At 36.4% G+C, this 20,258-nt stretch overlaps 1 non-coding gene across 1 annotated transcript; it reads left to right on the top strand.

Moving 5' to 3' along the window:
* The first annotated feature begins 8,764 nt into the window (after positions 1-8,764).
* Positions 8,765-8,871, top strand: LOC146927107 (small nucleolar RNA R71). Its single transcript, XR_015009076.1, has one exon. It is a non-coding gene; the product is annotated as a small nucleolar RNA R71 (small nucleolar RNA).
* Positions 8,872-20,258: the final 11,387 nt, after the last annotated feature.

The following is a 20,258-nucleotide window of genomic DNA, read 5'->3' on the forward strand; positions in this document are numbered from 1 at the left end:
TATTAGAATTTTTAAAAACGGCCAACATGGGGGTAATTTCCTTGTTAATTTACGGATTTTACTCGTTTTTGACCCTTTTCTTCCACTAAAAAAAGCATAAAGTGGCCTAGCATTATCAAATCGAAGCACGTAATAGTTCCCAGGAAATCTAACAAGCATATCTACGACTTCCATGGTTTATATTAGAATTTTCAAAAACGGCCAACATGGGGGTAATTTCTTTGTTAATTTACGGATTTTACTCGTTTTTGACCCTTTTTTTTCACTAAAAAAGGCATAAAGTGGCCTAGCCTTATCGAATCGAAGCATGTAATAGTTCCTAGGAAATCTAATGAGCATATCTACGACTTCCGTGGTTGATTTTAGAAATTTCAAAAACGGCCAAAATGGTGGTATAGTGAATTTCCTTGTTAATTTACGGATTTTACTCGTTTTTGACCCTTTTTCTTTCACTAAAAAGGGCATAAAGTGGCCTAGCCTTATCAAATCGAAGCATGTAATAGTTCCTAGGAAATCAAACAAGCATATCTACGACTTCCATGGTTTATATTAGAATTTTCAAAAACGGCCAACATGGGGGTAATTTCCTTGTTAATTTACGGATTTTACTCGATTTTGATCCTTTTTCTTTCACTAAAAAAGGCATAAAGTGGCCTAGCCTTATCGAATCGAAGCATGTAATAGTTCGTAGGAAATCTAACAAACATATCTACGACTTGAATGGTCTATATTAGAATTTTCAAAAACGGCCAACATAGGGGTAATTTCCTTGTTAATTTACGGATTTTACTCGATTTTGATCATTTTTCTTTCACTAAAAAGGGCATAAAGTGGCCTAGCCTTATCGAATCGAAGCATGTAATAGTTCCTAGGAAATTTAATGAGCATATCTACGACTTCCATGGTTGATTTTAGAAATTTCAAAAACGGCCAAAATGGTGGTAAAGTAAATTTCCTTGTTAATTTACGGATTTTACTCGTTTTTGACCCTTTTTCTTTCACTAAAAAGGGAATAAAGTGGCCTAGCATTATCAAATCGAAGCATGTAATAGTTCCTAGGAAATCTAACAAGCATATCTACGACTTCCATGGTTTATATTAGAAATTTCAAAAACGGCCAACATGGGGGTAATTTCCTTGTTAATTTACGGATTTTACTCATTTTTGACCCTTTTCTTTCACTAAAAAAGGCATAAAGTGGCCTAGCCTTATCGAATCGAAGCATGTAATAGTTCCTAGGAAATCTAATGAACATATCTACAACTTCCATGGTTTATTTTAGAAATTTCAAAAACGGCCAAAATGGTGGTAAAGTTAATTTCCTTGTTAAGTTACGGATTTTACTCGTTTTTGACCCTTTTTCTTTCACTAAAAAGAGCATAAAGTGGCCTAGCCTTATCAAAAAGATGCATGTAATAGTTCCAAGGAAATCTAACAAGCATATCTACGACTTCCATGGTTTATATTAGAATTTTCAAAAACGGCCAACATGGGGGTAATTTCCTTGTTAATTTACGGATTTTACTCGTTTTTGACCCTTTTTCTTTCACTAGAAAAGGCATAAAGTGGCCTAAACTTAACGAATCGAAGCATGTAATAGTTCCTAGGAAATCTAACGAGCATATCTATGACTTCCATGGTTTATATTAGAATTTTCAAAATCGGCCAACATGGGGGTAATTTCCTTGTTAATTTACGGATTTTACTCGATTTTGATCCTTTTTCTTTCACTAAAAAGGGCATAAAGTGGCCTAGCCTTATCGAATCGAAGCATGTAATAGTTCCTAGGAAATCTAATGAGCATATCTACGACTTCCATGGTTGATTTTAGAAATTTCAAAAACGGCCAAAATGGTGGTAAAGTGAATTTCCTTGTTAATTTACGGAGTTTACTCGTTTTTGACCCTTTTTCTTTCACTAAAAAGAGCATAAAGTGGCATAGCCTAATCGAATCGAAGCATGTAATAGTTCCTAGGAAATCTAATGAGCATATCTACGACTTTCGTGGTTGATTTTAGAAATTTCAAAAACGGCCAAAATGGTGGTAAAGTGAATTTCCTTGTTAATTTACGGATTTTACTCGTTTTTGACCCTTTTTCTCTCACTAAAAAGGGCATAAAGTGGCCTAGCCTTATCAAATCGAAGCATGTAATAGTTCCTAGGAAATCTAACATGCATATCTATGACTTCCATGGTTTATATTAGAATTTTCAAAAACGGCCAACATGGGGGTAATTTCCTTGTTAATTTACGGATTTTACTCGATTTTGATCCTTTTTCTTTCACTAAAAAAGGCATAAAGTGGCCTAGCCTTATCGAATCGAAGCTTGTAATAGTTCGTAGGAAATCTAACAAACATATCTACGACTTGAATGGTCTATATTAGAATTTTCAAAAACGGCCAACATAGGGGTAATTTCCTTGTTAATTTACGGATTTTACTCGATTTTGATCATTTTTCTTTCACTAAAAAGAGCATAAAGTGGCCTAGCCTTATCGAATCGAAGCATGTAATAGTTCCTAGGAAATCTAATGAGCATATCTACGACTTCCGTGGTTGATTTTAGAAATTTCAAAAACGGCCAAAATGGTGGTAAAGTGAATTTCCTTGTTAATTTACGGATTTTACTCGTTTTTGACCCTTTTTCTTTCACTAAAAAGGGCATAAAGTGGCCTAGCATTATCAAATCGAAGCATGTAATAGTTCCTAGGAAATCTAATGATAGGGCCAAACCGCAAGTGCACGGCCTATCGAAGTAATAGTAGTAAGTAGAGTTATCGTTCCGCTAGGGAGTTGGTCAATCCAATTAGCTTTTAGAAATTGATTAGAAGAGGAAGAAATAAGAAGTTGGAGAGTGCAGTTTTTGAAGGTAAATAACAATAATATTAAAAAGCCTTGGGATCATTGGTTCATCGTAATAACGAATCTTTTCACAAGCAAGCCTTAAACTTATAATTAAACGTTAATCCTAATTACTAAGGACAAGTTTCTCTTTAGCATATCACAGCTCCTCTCGAAGTCAGTGAGTGTATCCCTCCAACAACCACACCTATTCTCATGGGTGATTGCCTTTGGGACCCTTGAAGATCGAAACTTTATGTGTCCCAAGGTTTGCTAGACTATTCTCATGTTTCGCAAACCTTGTCTAAATTCACTTGTTCGGATATCAAAGCTCCGCGTTCGCTTTATGAATTGATACCTGTGATGATGAATTAACCATTATCAAACCCTCCGCGTTCGCTTCCACAGTTTGATAATAATTAATTCATGTTAAAACGGTGAATTTAGATTAGGAATTAGGGTAACAATTAATTAGGGTTTAAGACTTGGCTTGATCCGGATTACGTCATTAGACTTGTCCAACGATCCCAAGACAAAGAAGTCTACTCACTCATGTTCATCGTAGACATGGGGGAAGAAGAAAAATGCGATAAAAGTAAATTGCAAAGAAGAAAGTAAAAACGAAATAAAGACTTTATTGAAATAGCAATTGAAATAAACAAAGTAAAGATGATTTGTTTATGGTGGAGAGCTACTCTATTTATAGCTTTACAATCGACTTAGAAACTAAGCAACTAAAAGGATAAAACGGTAAAGCTGCAACAGGGTAACTTGGGCCCGAAGAAAAGCAGCAAAACAGGTCCTGGAGACGGGCACGGCCGTGCCACATGTTGGCAGGGGCCGTGCCAAGCTTCTGGTAAGGGGAATTGTATTTTTGCCCCGTATCTTCGTATTCTTGCGCTGTATTTTGCTCCAGTCCTCTTTCTTTTGCTCCAAGGCACCTTCCACCGTATATTTATTCCTAAAATAAAATAAAAGACAATTTGAAGTAAAATATTCTAAACTAAAATAAAATGCAATAAAATAAAATCAAATCTAAGATAAAACTAAACTAAATAAGGCAATAATTAATACTATCTATGACTCATCAAATTCCCCCACACTTGAATCTTTGCTTGTCCTCAAGCAAAAGGCAGCAAACATAGCAGCAACAAAGATTGATTCATGGCAATATTAAGAACATAAGTCTCAAAGAAAGGTTTTGTTCCAAGTACACTAATTACAATTTCAAATACTTCTCATGAACCTATTCTACCCAACATCAAGTTTCAAGTGAGTGTGTGTGTGCAGTCCAACCCTTTTCTTGCTCCTGTATAAGACAGATATTATGAGGAATAGGTTCTATCTTTAGTGCTAAAGTAACCGAGAAAAGTCCTTTCTTCATTTCATATAAGAGTGATGGGAATTCAAGTTAAAATTAAATTAGATATAACAATTAAGCACAAGGGGCTGCAGATGCTTAGGGGCTATCTATCCTCGTAGGGAGTCTTCTCGGATGTAATTGTCCTTTCCCCCTAGATTCAAAATCACCCTAAGTAGTGCTGCAAAATTATTGTTTGTTTCATCTCCGCGTAGGAAGTCTTTTTGGATGTAATTGTCCTTTCCCCCTAGCATTGATGAATTTGTTTCACATTAAGTTCAAATTAGGGAGTCACCACCACAATTAGGAAGTTAGGGATTGTCCTTTCCCCCACATGTTGGTGCCATTCTCCCGCCCCATTTAACATTTAACAAATTAATAAGAATATAACAATTAAGAACAATTTGATTAATTTTCCCACACAAACTTATACTACTTTTACTCTTAAGACTTTAAAGGGTCTAAGTTAACACTAAAGATAGAACGTGTTCCTTAAAATACCTATTCATACAATTGCTCAAGGATTGCAACCGGGTGCTTTTCTCATTGGAGAATTTTCACATCAAAACAGGATATGGGCATAGCAAGAACATAAGAAACACAAGAAACTACTTTTATGTACAAGAAACAACCTTTAGAGAAGAGACAAAACAAAAATTTTCATGCCATATTCACATTAAAAACAAGCTACTTAGTCATGCCTCTTGCTATAAAAACAAAACAAAAGAATAAAGTTCAAGGGAGTTTGGGAACACTACGACTCTAGACACTTTATTAGGCCCCCCCCACACTTAGGGGAAGCATTGTCCTCAATGATTCAAAGGAAAAAGAAATTAAACGAAGAAGAAGAAGAAGAAGAGATAGAATAAGGAGAAAGAAGGAGATGAGTAGAAGAATGAGAGAGATAGGGAGAAGAAGAAGGGAAGAGAGGAAGAGGAAAGCTCACATTTGTTTATTGAGGTCCGTAAGGAGGACCTTGAAGTTGGAGGTTTTGCATCATCCGACAGAGCATCTCATTATTTTCATCATTGACACGGTTGCCCCTTTGAACTTCATTGCGAAGGCCGGAGATTTCAACACCTTGCCTTTGTTGCTCGGTGCTCATCCTCTCGATCTCATTATGGATCCATGTCCATCTTTGATTTTCATTAAGCTCACCGGCTGCATGGCCATGGTGCCCCTCTTGGTGCAAGTTAGCACCTTCTCCTTCATCATGGTGCAAGTTAGCACCTTCTCCCTCATCATCTTGTTGTTCTAGAACCTGCACATCATCAACATACAACCAATTTTCTTCCACCTCGGTGGTAGTCCGAGATGGGTTAGGCAATAAAAACACGATTGGCACATTTAGCTTAAGTTGGTAATGGAGTGGTGGACGATGTTTAATGAAATTCATAGCAATGAGGGTTTCCCGGTTAAGCTTATTGTTTCCCTCAATTGGTTTGATCCCCTCATCCTCACTCACATCAAAACACTTAGCTATGTATGTAATGATGCCACCCACCACTATGTCTCCCCTACCGGCTGGTCTAGTAGCTACAAAGTCTAGGTAATCAATCAAGTAAAAGCCAGTGTTGACGGGGTGGTTGTAGAGCATTGCCCATAACATGAACAACTCATCGGTTCTAGTGTTTCCTAGCTCGGTTCTTCCCCAAATGGTGCAAGCCATGACCCTCTGAAGGTACCTAAGTACGGGGTTGTGAATGTTGCTAGCTTTGTTGGCTCTAGGGACATAGTTATCAAGGCCGGTGATACGGTTCCAAAAGGCAGCTGGGTCATAGTTATCCGGTTTTAGACTATCATCCCAATGATCATGAATATACCCCTCATTGACAAAACCTAAGGCTTCACAAAAGTGCTGAAGAGACATATTATAATCAATGTTCAATAACCGGAAAACAACTCTATGATTAGGGTTATCAAAATTCAACTTATCTTTGGTGAAAACAAGTGAGCTTAAAAATTCATAAGTAAAATTCTCATAACCCCTCATAGGTGTTAGCATATCAGTCCAACCTAGCCTACCCATCAACCTAAAAACATCATCTCTAAGCCCTAGCACTTGCAAATCATAGGAATCAGGATATCTAGAGGGATGTAAGGTTTTAGAAGTATGAATTTTGTACCTGTCCCTTTGTTTGTTGTCTTTGAACTGAATTCCATGATTCTTGACTTGTGTTTGCTTCTTTGGGGGAGGACCGGAAGAACTTGCTGGTTCCTTTCCACTTCTTCTTCTTGAAGCCATTTGACCTTGGTTATGGTTGGTATGAAAGTTTGGGGTTTGGGAAGATTTTTGGTGGAAAGGATTGGTTAAGGGTTGGGGTTGATGTTTAAGGAAGGTTTGTTGGTTTGGATGTGGAGATTGGTTAAGGTTTTGTGGTTTTTGGGTTAGGTTTTGAAAGATTAGGGTTTTGGTGAATTATGGGTTTGAATGGGTGAAGGGTGTTTTTGATTGGTGGTTTTTGTTTTGGATGAAGTTTGTGGTTGATTGGTGAAAGAATTGAGTGATTTGGTTAAGAATTGAGGGAGATATGAAGGTTTGAAGGTTTGAAGGTTATGGAGGTTTAGAGAGAAGTTTGAAAGATGAAAGAGGGTTGTGGTTTGTGAATGAGGAAGAAGGAAGAAAAATTTGATGTTATAGGGTGTGCAGAGATCGGGCACGGCCGTGCCACCCTTGGCACGGGCCGTGCCAACTTTCTGTGGCTCATGTCCCCTTTTTTGTTCACAAACCTGGCACGGCCGTGCCAGCTTCAGCACGGGCCGTGCCAACCTTCTGGTAAGGAGGGCTTCAAAAATTTTCAATTTCTTGATTTTTTTTCGAATCACACTTGGACAACTACCTGCAAAACAACTTAAAACAAAACAAAAGCAGTAAAATGCGTGGGTTGCCTCCCACGAAGCGCTCTTTTAATGTCATTAGCTTGACGGTTAGAAAGAGTCCTTAGAATGGATCAAAGATATCATATTGTGCAGATGACGTTATAAAACGTTCTTTCACAACATGATCGTTAAGCATGCAACAAGAGTAAAGAGCGGGACCTTTCATAACGTTTTCCAACTCAAATCCTACCATCTTATCACTCACTTGAAAGACTATCCTACCAAGTTTAACATCAATGAGAGCTCCCGCAGTTGCAAGGAAGGGTCTACCTAGGATTATAGGGACATCATCGTCCTCTTCAATGTCAACGACTACAAAATCAGTGGGGATGTATATCCCCTCTATCTTAACAGGTATGTCCTCGACAAATCCTACAAGTTTCATGGTAGAACGATCAGCAATTTTTAATTCCATCTCTGTAGGTTTTAACTCTCCTATCCCTATCCTTTTAAGAAGAGACAAAGGCAGCAAACTAACACTAGCTCCTAAGTCACATAAGGCTTTGTTTATGGTTTCATTCCCAATTTCACATGGTATGGCAAAGCTACCTGGATCTCTAAGCTTAGGGGGTGCTTCTTGGATGATTGCACTAGTTTCCTTAGCCAAGGCTATTGTCTCATTATGCTCTATAACCCTTTTCTTTGAAAAAATTTCCTTTAAAAACTTGGCATATAGAGGCATCCTAGACAAAGCTTCAGCAAAGGGAAGTTTAATGTAAATCTTCCTAAGTATGTTAACAAATTTTTCAAATTTACCCTCTAGTTTAAGCTTATCAGGATTTAAGGGGGATGGAGTTTTGTTTTCTTCAAGTGGTTTAGCTTCTTCTATCACAATTTTATCACCTACAGGCTTGACATTTTCTTTCCCAACGTTTTTAACCTTAGAAAAAGTTTCGCCTAACTTACTACCCCCAAAAGATATGACATTAACTTGGGCTTTGGGATTGGCTTCGGTTTGACCAGGAAAGACTCCCGGTGTTTGGGAAGATGTAGCCACTTGTTGGGCTATTTGGGCGATTTGTGTTTCAAGCATTTTAGAGTGAGTAGCAATAGAATCAACCTTGGTATTGAGCTTGGAAAGAGAATCATTCAGAAATCCAGTTTGGTTTTTGAGTTCTTGAAGTTGTTTGTTTTGGTTGGCAATAGAGTTTTCCAACAAAATTTCCAAATTGGATTTTTGAGTGAATCTTTGGTTGTTTGCGTAACCGGGTGGTGCTACTTGTCCATAGGGATTTTGGTTTTTATAAAAATTTTGATTTTGTCGCATCCCTTGGTTGTATTGAGCATAATTCATTTGCTCAACACCATTAATAGCACTACCTAGTTGGCAATCAACACCAGCATAACCAGCTATACCACATATTTCACAAGAAGGAGTAGATGCAGAATTGATAGCACTAACATTGAATTTTTCAAGTTTTTCAGTTAGTGTATCAATTTTAGAAGCAAGGTGATCATAGTTAGAGACTTCGTGTATACCTGCCTCCTTTTTGGAGGGTGAAGAACTAGAGATGGCTCTCTCGTCGGTCCATTTGTAATGATTCTGAGCCATGTCTTCAATTAGGGCATACGCTTCCGTGTAGTTCTTGTTCATAAGTGCCCCACCTGCAGCTGCATCAACAGACATCTTAGTGGTATAAGACAAGCCATTATAAAAAGTGTGGACTATAAGCCACTTCTCTAGGCCATGGTGGGGACAAAGTCTTAGCATTTCTTTGAAACGCTCCCACGCCTCATAGAGAGATTCCCCATCTTTTTGGTTGAACCGCGTGATTTGGTCTCTAAGTTTAGCGGTTTTAGATGGTGGAAAGAAACGGGCAAGGAATGCTTGCCTCATCTGATCCCATGAAGTAATGGAACTGACTTCGAGGGAATGGAACCAAGCGCTAGCTCTATCCCTTAAGGAAAAGGGAAAGAGATGAAGTCTTACGGCTTCTTGGTTCTCCTTCATGGTTCCACTAATTCGTAGGAAAACAGAGATGTGAAGATTGGGATCCTCAGTGGGGGATCCCGAGAATTGGTTTTGCTGCACCAAGTTAAGTAGGGCAGGCTTGATTTCAAAGTTGTCATCCTCAACCGTTGGGTACACAATAACAGCTTGTGGCTCAGCCGTAGACGGCGTTGCATACTCTTTGAGAGTGCGATTGGCCATGACGGTGTTATTTTGTGTGTCTCTCTTTCGTCTATGCAAATACCTTTCGATCTCGTTGATTATTACAACTCGATTTCTAGTTTTTCGCATAAAAAAAATTGAGGACCCAAGAAGTTAATAATGACAGAAAAATAAAAAGTTAAAAATAAAAAAGAAAAAGAGAGAGAAGAAGAGAGAATTCTAATCACTAAGTAAAAGCTAATTAAATTAGTTAACTCCCCGGCAACGGCGCCAAAAACTTGATAGGGCCAAACCGCAAGTGCACGGCCTATCGAAGTAATAGTAGTAAGTAGAGTTATCGTTCCGCTAGGGAGTTGGTCAATCCAATTAGCTTTTAGAAATTGATTAGAAGAGGAAGAAATAAGAAGTTGGAGAGTGCAGTTTTTGAAGGTAAATAACAATAATATTAAAAAGCCTTGGGATCATTGGTTCATCGTAATAACGAATCTTTTCACAAGCAAGCCTTAAACTTATAATTAAACGTTAATCCTAATTACTAAGGACAAGTTTCTCTTTAGCATATCACAGCTCCTCTCGAAGTCAGTGAGTGTATCCCTCCAACAACCACACCTATTCTCATGGGTGATTGCCTTTGGGACCCTTGAAGATCGAAACTTTATGTGTCCCAAGGTTTGCTAGACTATTCTCATGTTTCGCAAACCTTGTCTAAATTCACTTGTTCGGATATCAAAGCTCCGCGTTCGCTTTATGAATTGATATCTGTGATGATGAATTAACCATTATCAAACCCTCCGCGTTCGCTTCCACAGTTTGATAATAATTAATTCATGTTAAAACGGTGAATTTAGATTAGGAATTAGGGTAACAATTAATTAGGGTTTAAGACTTGGCTTGATCCGGATTACGTCATTAGACTTGTCCAACGATCCCAAGACAAAGAAGTCTACTCACTCATGTTCATCGTAGACATGGGGGAAGAAGAAAAATGCGATAAAAGTAAATTGCAAAGAAGAAAGTAAAAACGAAATAAAGACTTTATTGAAATAGCAATTGAAATAAACAAAGTAAAGATGATTTGTTTATGGTGGAGAGCTACTCTATTTATAGCTTTACAATCGACTTAGAAACTAAGCAACTAAAAGGATAAAACGGTAAAGCTGCAACAGGGTAACTTGGGCCCGAAGAAAAGCAGCAAAACAGGTCCTGGAGACGGGCACGGCCGTGCCACATGTTGGCACGGGCCGTGCCAAGCTTCTGGTAAGGGGAATTGTATTTTTGCCCCGTATCTTCGTATTCTTGCGCTGTATTTTGCTCCAGTCCTCTTTCTTTTGCTCCAAGGCACCTTCCACCATATATTTATTCCTAAAATAAAATAAAAGACAATTTGAAGTAAAATATTCTAAACTAAAATAAAATGCAATAAAATAAAATCAAATCTAAGATAAAACTAAACTAAATAAGGCAATAATTAATACTATCTATGACTCATCATCTAACAAGCATATCTACGACTTCCATGGTTTATATTAGAATTTTCAAAAACGGCCAACATGGGGGTAATTTCCTTGTTAATTTACGGATTTTACTCATTTTTGACCTTTTTCTTTCACTAAAAAAGGCATAAAGTGGCCTAGCCTTATCGAATCGAAGCATGTAATAGTTCCAAGGAAATCTAACAAGCATATCTACGACTTCCATGGTTTATATTAGAATTTTCAAAAACGGCCAACATGGGGGTAATTTCCTTGTTAATTTACGGATTTTACTCGTTTTTGACCCTTTTTCTTTCACTAGAAAAGGCATAAAGTGGCCTAAACTTAACGAATCGAAGCATGTAATAGTTCCTAGGAAATCTAACGAGCATATCTATGACTTCCATGGTTTATATTAGAATTTTCAAAATCGGCCAACATGGGGGTAATTTCCTTGTTAATTTACGGATTTTACTCGATTTTGATCCTTTTTCTTTCACTAAAAAGGGCATAAAGTGGCCTAGCCTTATCGAATCGAAGCATGTAATAGTTCCTAGGAAATCTAATGAGCATATCTACGACTTCCATGGTTGATTTTAGAAATTTCAAAAACGGCCAAAATGGTGGTAAAGTGAATTTCCTTGTTAATTTACGGATTTTACTCGTTTTTGACCCTTTTTCTTTCACTAAAAAGGGCATAAAGTGGCCTAGCATTATCAAATCGAAGCATGTAATACTTCCTAGGAAATCTAACAAGCATATCTACGACTTCCATGGTTTATATTAGAATTTTCAAAAACGGTCAACATGGGGGTAATTTCCTTGTTAATTTACGGATTTTACTCATTTTTGACCCTTTTCTTTCACTAAAAATGGCATAAAGTGGCCTAGCCTTATCGAATCGAAGCATGTAATAGTTCCAAGGAAATCTGACAAGCATATCTACGACTTCCATGGTTTATATTAGAATTTTCAAAAACGGCCAACATGGGGGTAATTTCCTTGTTAATTTACGGATTTTACTCGTTTTTGACCCTTTTTCTTTCACTAGAAAAGGCATAAAGTGGCCTAAACTTAACGAATCGAAGCATGTAATAGTTCCTAGGAAATCTAACGAGCATATCTATGACTTCCATGGTTTATATTAGAATTTTCAAAATCGGCCAACATGGGGGTAATTTCCTTGTTAATTTACGGATTTTACTCGATTTTGATCCTTTTTCTTTCACTAGAAAAGGCATAAAGTGGCCTAAACTTAACGAATCGAAACATGTAATAGTTCCTAGGAAATCTAACGAGCATATCTATGACTTCCATGGTTTATATTAGAATTTTCAAAATCGGCCAACATGGGGGTAATTTCCTTGTTAATTTACGGATTTTACTCGATTTTGATCCTTTTTCTTTCACTAAAAAGGGCATAAAGTGGCCTAGCCTTATCGAATCGAAGCATGTAATAGTTCCTAGGAAATCTAATGAGCATATCTACGACTTCCATGGTTGATTTTAGAAATTTCAAAAACGGCCAAAATGGTGGTAAAGTGAACTTCCTTGTTAATTTACGGATTTTACTCGTTTTTGACCCTTTTTCTTTCACTAAAAAGGGCATAAAGTGGCCTAGCATTATCAAATCGAAGCATGTAATAGTTCCTAGGAAATCTAACAAGCATATCTACGACTTCCATGGTTTATATTAGAATTTTCAAAAACGGCCAACATGGGGGTAATTTCCTTGTTAATTTACGGATTTTACTCGTTTTTGACCCTTTTTCTTTCACTAGAAAAGGCATAAAGTGGCCTAAACTTAACGAATCGAAGCATGTAATAGTTCCTAGGAAATCTAACGAGCATATCTATGACTTCCATGGTTTATATTAGAATTTTCAAAATCGGCCAACATGGGGGTAATTTCCTTGTTAATTTACGGATTTTACTCGATTTTGATCCTTTTTCTTTCACTAAAAAGGGCATAAAGTGGCCTAGCCTTATCGAATCGAAGCATGTAATAGTTCCTAGGAAATCTAATGAGCATATCTACGACTTCCATGGTTGATTTTAGAAATTTCAAAAACGGCCAAAATGGTGGTAAAGTGAATTTCCTTGTTAATTTACGGATTTTACTCGTTTTTGACCCTTTTTCTTTCACTAAAAAGGGCATAAAGTGGCCTAGCATTATCAAATCGAAGCATGTAATAGTTCCTAGGAAATCTAACAAGCATATCTACGACTTCCATGGTTTATATTAGAATTTTCAAAAACGGCCAACATGGGGGTAATTTCGTTGTTAATTTACGGATTTTACTCGATTTGGATCCTTTTTCTTTCACTAAAAAAGGCATAAAGTGGCCTAGCCTTATCGATTCGAAGCATGTAATAGTTCATAGGAAATCTAACGAACATATCTACGACTTGAATGGTCTATATTAGAATTTTCAAAAACGGCCAACATAGGGGTAATTTCCTTGTTAATTTACGGATTTTACTCGATTTTGATCATTTTTCTTTCACTAAAAAGGGCATAAAGTGGCCTAGCCTTATCGAATCGAAGCATGTAATAGTTCCTAGGAAATTTAATGAGCATATCTACGACTTCCATGGTTGATTTTAGAAATTTCAAAAACGGCCAAAATGGTGGTAAAGTGAACTTCCTTGTTAATTTACGGATTTTACTCGTTTTTGACCCTTTTTCTTTCACTAAAAAGGGCATAAAGTGGCCTAGCATTATCAAATCGAAGCATGTAATAGTTCCTAGGAAATCTAACAAGCATATCTACGACTTCCATGGTTTATATTAGAATTTTCAAAAACGGCCATCATGGGGGTAATTTCCTTGTTAATTTACGGATTTTATTCGTTTTTGACCCTTTTCTTTCACTAAAAAAGGCATAAAGTGGCCTAGCCTTATCGAATCGAAGCATGTAATAGTTCCAAGGAAATCTAACAAGCATATCTACGACTTCCATGGTTTATATTAGAATTTTCAAAAACGGCCAACATGGGGGTAATTTCCTTGTTAATTTACGGATTTTACTCGATTTTGATCCTTTTTCTTTCACTAAAAAGGGCATAAAGTGGCCTAGCCTTATCGAATCGAAGCATGTAATAGTTCCTAGGAAATCTAATGAGCATATCTACGACTTCCATGGTTGATTATAGAAATTTCAAAAACGGCCAAAATGGTGGTAAAGTGAATTTCCTTGTTAATTTACGGATTTTACTCGTTTTTGACCCTTTTTCTTTCACTAAAAAGCGCATAAAGTGGCCTAGCCTTATCAAATCGAAGCATGTAATAGTTCCAAGGAAATCTAACAAGCATATCTACGACTTCCATGGTTTATATTAGAATATTCAAAAACGGCCAACATGGGGGTAATTTCCTTGTTAATTTACGGATTTTACTCATTTTTGACCCTTTTCTTTCATTAAAAAAGGCATAAAGTGGCCTAGCCTTATCGAATCGAAGCATGTAATAGTTCCAAGGAAATCTAACAAGCATATCTACGACTTCCATGGTTTATATTAGAATTTTCAAAAACGGCCAACATGGGGGTAATTTCCTTGTTAATTTACAGATTTTACTCGTTTTTGACCCTTTTTCTTTCACTAGAAAAGGCATAAAGTGGCCTAAACTTAACGAATCGAAGCATGTAATAGTTCCTAGAAAATCTAACGAGTATATCTATGACTTCCATGGTTTATATTAGAATTTTCAAAATCGGCCAACATGGGGGTAATTTCCTTGTTAATTTACGGATTTTACTCGATTTTGATCCTTTTTCTTTCACTAAAAAGGGCATAAAGTGGCCTAGCCTTATCGAATCGAAGCATGTAATAGTTCCTAGGAAATCTAATGAGCATATCTACGACTTCCATGGTTGATTTTAGAAATTTCAAAAACGGCCAAAATGGTGGTAAAGTGAATTTCCTTGTTAATTTACGGAGTTTACTCGTTTTTGACCCTTTTTCTTTCACTAAAAAGAGCATAAAGTGGCCTAGCCTTATCGAATCGAAGCATGTAATAGTTCCTAGGAAATCTAATGAGCATATCTACGACTACCGTGGTTGATTTTAGAAATTTCAAAAACGGCCAAAATGGTGGTAAAGTGAATTTCCTTGTTAATTTACGGATTTTACTCGTTTTTGACCCTTTTTCTCTCACTAAAAAGGGCATAAAGTGGCCTAGCCTTATCAAATCGAAGCATGCAATAGTTCCAAGGAAATCTAACAAGCATATCTACGACTTCCATGGTTTATATTAGAATTTTCAAAAACGGCCAACATGGGGGTAATTTCCTTGTTAATTTACGGATTTTACTCGTTTTTGACCCATTTTCTTTCACTAAAAAAGGCATAAAGTGGCCTAGCCTTATCGAATCGAAGCATGTAATAGTTCCTAGGAAATCTAATGAGCATATCTACGACTTCCATGGTTGATTTTAGAAATTTCAAAAACGGCCAAAATGGTGGTAAAGTGAATTTCCTTGTTAATTTACGGATTTTACTCATTTTTGACCCTTTTTCTTTCACTAAAAAGAGCATAATGTGGCCTAGCCCTATCAAATCGAAGCATGTAATAGTTCCAAGGAAATCTAACAAGCATATCTACGACTTCCATGGTTTATATTAGAATTTTCAAAAACGGCCAACATGGGGGTAATTTCTTTGTTAATTTACGGATTTTACTCGTTTTTGACCCTTTTCTTTCACTAAAAAAGGCATAAAGTGGCCTAGCCTTATCGAATCGAAGCATGTAATAGTTCCTAGGAAATCTAATGAGCATATCTACGACTTCCGTGGTTGATTTTAGAAATTTCAAAAACGGCCAAAATGGCGGTAAAGTAAATTTCCTTGTTAATTTACGGATTTTACTCGTTTTTGACCCTTTTTCTTTCACTAAAAAGGGCATAAAGTGGCCTAGCCTTATCAAATCGAAGCATGTAATAGTTCCTAGGAAATCTAACAAGCATATCTACGACTTCCATGGTTTATATTAGAATTTTCAAAAACGGCCAACATGGGGGTAATTTCCTTGTTAATTTACGGATTTTACACGATTTGGATCCTTTTTCTTTCACTAAAAAAGGCATAAAGTGGCCTAGCCTTATCGAATCGAAGCATGTAATAGTTCATAGGAAATCTAACAAACATATCTACGACTTGAATGGTCTATATTAGAATTTTCAAAAACGGCCAACATAGGGGTAATTTCCTTGTTAATTTACGGAGTTTACTCGATTTTGATCATTTTTCTTTCACTAAAAAGGGCATAAAGTGGCCTAGCCTTATCGAATCGAAGCATGTAATAGTTCCTAGGAAATTTAATGAGCATATCTACGACTTCCATGGTTGATTTTTGAAATTTCAAAAACGGCCAAAATGGTGGTAAAGTGAATTTCCTTGTTAATTTATGGATTTTACTCGTTTTTGACCCTTTTTCTTTCACTAAAAAGGGCATAAAGTGGCCTAGCATTATCAAATCGAAGCATGTAATAGTTCCTAGGAAATCTAACAAGCATATCTACGACTTCCATGGTTTATATTAGAATTTTCAAAAACGGCCAACATGGGGGTAATTTCCTTGTTAATTTACGGATTTTACTCGTTTTTGACCCTTTTCTTTCACTAAAAAAGGCATAAAGTGGCCTAGCCTTATCGAATCGAAGCATGTAATAGTTCCAAGGAAATCTAACAAGCATATCTACGACTTCCATGGTTTATATTAGAATTTTCAAAAACGGCCAACATGGGGGTAATTTCCTTGTTAATTTACGGATTTTACTCGATTTTGATCCTTTTTCTTTCACTAAAAAGGGCATAAAGTGGCCTAGCCTTATCGAATCGAAGCATGTAATAGTTCCTAGGAAATCTAATGAGCATATCTACGACTTCCGTGGTTGATTTTAGAAATTTCAAAAACGGCCAAAATGGTGGTAAAGTGAATTTCCTTGTTAATTTATAGATTTTACTCGTTTTTGACCCTTTTTCTTTCACTAAAAAGAGCATAAAGTGGCCTAGCCTTATCAAATCGAAGCATGTAATAGTTCCTAGGAAATCTAACAAGCATATCTACGACTTCCATGGTTTATATTAGAATTTTCAAAAATGGCCAACATGGGGGTAATTTCTTTGTTAATTTACGGATTTTACTCGTTTTTGACCCTTTTCTTTCACTAAAAAAGGCATAAAGTGGCCTAGCCTTATCGAATCGAACCATGTAATAGTTCCTAGGAAATCTAATGAGCATATCTACGACTTCCGTGGTTGATTTTAGAAATTTCAAAAACGGCCAAAATGGTGGTAAAGTGAATTTCCTTGTTAATTTACGGATTTTACTCGTTTTTGACCCTTTTTCTTTCACTAAAAAGGGGATAAAGTGGCCTAGCATTATCAAATCGAAGCATGTAATAGTTCCTAGGAAATCTAACAAGCATATCTACGACTTCCATGGTTTATATTAGAATTTTCAAAAACGGCCAACATGGGGGTAATTTCCTTGTTAATTTACGGAGTTTACTCGTTTTTGACCCATTTTCTTTCACTAAAAAAGGCATAAAGTGGCCTAGCCTTATCGAATCGAAGCATGTAATAGTTCCTAGGAAATCTAATGAGCATATCTACGACTTCCGTGGTTGATTTTAGAAATTTCAAAAACGGCCAAAATGGTGGTAAAGTGAATTTCCTTGTTAATTTATAGATTTTACTCGTTTTTGACCCTTTTTCTTTCACTAAAAAAAGCATAAAGTGGCCTAGCCTTATCAAATCGAAGCATGTAATAGTTCCTAGGAAATCTAACAAGCATATCTACGACTTCCATGGTTTATATTAGAATTTTCAAAAACGGCCAACATGGGGGTAATTTCTTTGTTAATTTACGAATTTTACTCGTTTTTGACCCTTTTCTTTCACTAAAAAAGGCATAAAGTGGCCTTGCCTTATCGAATCGAAGCATGTAATAGTTCCTAGGAAATCTAATGAGCATATCTACGACTTCCGTGGTTGATTTTAGAAATTTCAAAAACGGCCAAAATGGTGGTAAAGTGAATTTCCTTGTTAATTTACGGATTTTACTCGTTTTTGACCCTTTTTCTTTCACTAAAAAGGGCATAAAGTGGCCTAGCATTATCAAATCGAAGCATGTAATAGTTCCTAGGAAATCTAACAAGCATATCTACGACTTCCATGGTTTATATTAGAATTTTCAAAAACGGCCAACATGGGGGTAATTTCCTTGTTAATTTACGGAGTTTACTCGTTTTTGACCCTTTTTCTTTCACTAAAAAGAGCATAAAGTGGCCTAGCCTTATCGAATCGAAGCATGTAATAGTTCCTAGGAAATCTAATGAGCATATCTACGACTTCCATGGTTGATTTTAGAAATTTCAAAAACGGCCAAAATGGTGGTAAAGTGAATTTCCTTGTTAATTTACGGATTTTACTCGTTTTTGACCCTTTTTCTCTCACTAAAAACGGCATAAAGTGGCCTAGCCTTATCAAATCGAAGCATGTAATAGTTCCTAGGAAATCTAACAAGCATATCTACGACTTCCATGGTTTATATTATAATTTTAAAAAACGGCCAACATGGGGGTAATTTCCTTGTTAATTTACGGATTTTACTCGTTTTTGACCCATTTTCTTTCACTAAAAAAGGCATAAAGTGGCCTAGCCTTATCGAATCGAAGCATGTAATAGTTCCTAGGAAATCTAATGAGCATATCTACGACTTCCATGGTTGATTTTAGAAATTTCAAAAACGGCCAAAACGGTGGTAAAGTGAATTTCCTTGTTAATTTACAGATTTTACTCGTTTTTGACCCTTTTTCTTTCACTAAAAAGAGCATAAAGTGGCCTAGCCTTATCAAATCGAAGCATGTAATAGTTCCAAGGAAATCTAACAAGCATATCTACGACTTCCACGGTTTATATTAGAATTTTCAAAAACGGCCAACATGGGGGTAATTTCTTTGTTAATTTACGGATTTTACTCGTTTTTGACCCTTTTCTTTCACTAAAAAAGGCATAAAGTGGCCTAGCCTTATCGAATCGAAGCATGTAATAGTTCCTAGGAAATCTAATGAGCATATCTACGACTTCCGTGGTTGATTTTAGAAATTTCAAAAACGGCCAAAATGGTGGTAAAGTGAATTTCCTTGTTAATTTACGGATTTTACTCGTTTTTGACCCTTTTTCTTTCACTAAAAAGGGCATAAAGTGGCCTAGCATTATCAAATCGAAGCATGTAATAGTTCCAAGGAAATCTAACAAGCATATCTACGACTTCCATGGTTTATATTAGAATTTTCAAAAACGGCCAACATGGGGGTAATTTCTTTGTTAATTTACGGATTTTACTCGTTTTTGACCCTTTTCTTTCACTAAAAAAGGCATAAAGTGGCCTAGCCTTATCGAATCGAAGCATGTAATAGTTCCTAGGAAATCTAATGAGCATATCTACGACTTCCGTGGTTGATTTTAGAAATTTCAAAAACGGCCAAAATGGCGGTAAAGTAAATTTCCTTGTTAATTTACGGATTTTACTCGTTTTTGACCCTTTTTCTTTCACTAAAAAGGGCATAAAGTGGCCTAGCCTTATCAAATCGAAGCATGTAATAGTTCCTAGGAAATCTAACAAGCATATCTACGACTTCCATGGTTTATATTAGAATTTTCAAAAACGGCCAACATGGGGGTAATTTCCTTGTTAATTTACGGATTTTACTCGTTTTTGACCCTTTTCTTTCACTAAAAAAGGCATAAAGTGGCCTAGCCTTATCGAATCGAAGCATGTAATAGTTCCAAGGAAATCTAACAAGCATATCTACGACTTCCATGGTTTATATTAGAATTTTCAAAAACGGCCAACATGGGGGTAATTTCCTTGTTAATTTACGGAGTTTACTCGTTTTTGACCCTTTTTCTTTCACTAAAAAGAGCATAAAGTGGCCTAGCCTTATCGAATCGAAGCATGTAATAGTTCCTAGGAAATCTAATGAGCATATCTACGACTTCCATGGTTGATTTTAGAAATTTCAAAAACGGCCAAAATGGTGGTAAAGTGAATTTCCTTGTTAATTTACGGATTTTACTCGTTTTTGACCCTTTTTCTCTCACTAAAAACGGCATAAAGTGGCCTAGCCTTATCAAATCGAAGCATGTAATAGTTCCTAGGAAATCTAACAAGCATATCTACGACTTCCATGGTTTATATTATAATTTTAAAAAACGGCCAACATGGGGGTAATTTCCTTGTTAATTTACGGATTTTACTCGTTTTTGACCCATTTTCTTTCACTAAAAAAGGCATAAAGTGGCCTAGCCTTATCGAATCGAAGCATGTAATAGTTCCTAGGAAATCTAATGAGCATATCTACGACTTCCATGGTTGATTTTAGAAATTTCAAAAACGGCCAAAACGGTGGTAAAGTGAATTTCCTTGTTAATTTACAGATTTTACTCGTTTTTGACCCTTTTTCTTTCACTAAAAAGAGCATAAAGTGGCCTAGCCTTATCAAATCGAAGCATGTAATAGTTCCAAGGAAATCTAACAAGCATATCTACGACTTCCACGGTTTATATTAGAATTTTCAAAAA

The sequence above is a fragment of the Medicago sativa genome, chromosome 4 (assembly GCF_051527215.1).
Source record: "Medicago sativa cultivar Bolivia chromosome 4, Bolivia_mono, whole genome shotgun sequence".
In the NCBI taxonomy this organism is placed as follows: Eukaryota; Viridiplantae; Streptophyta; class Magnoliopsida; order Fabales; family Fabaceae; genus Medicago; species Medicago sativa.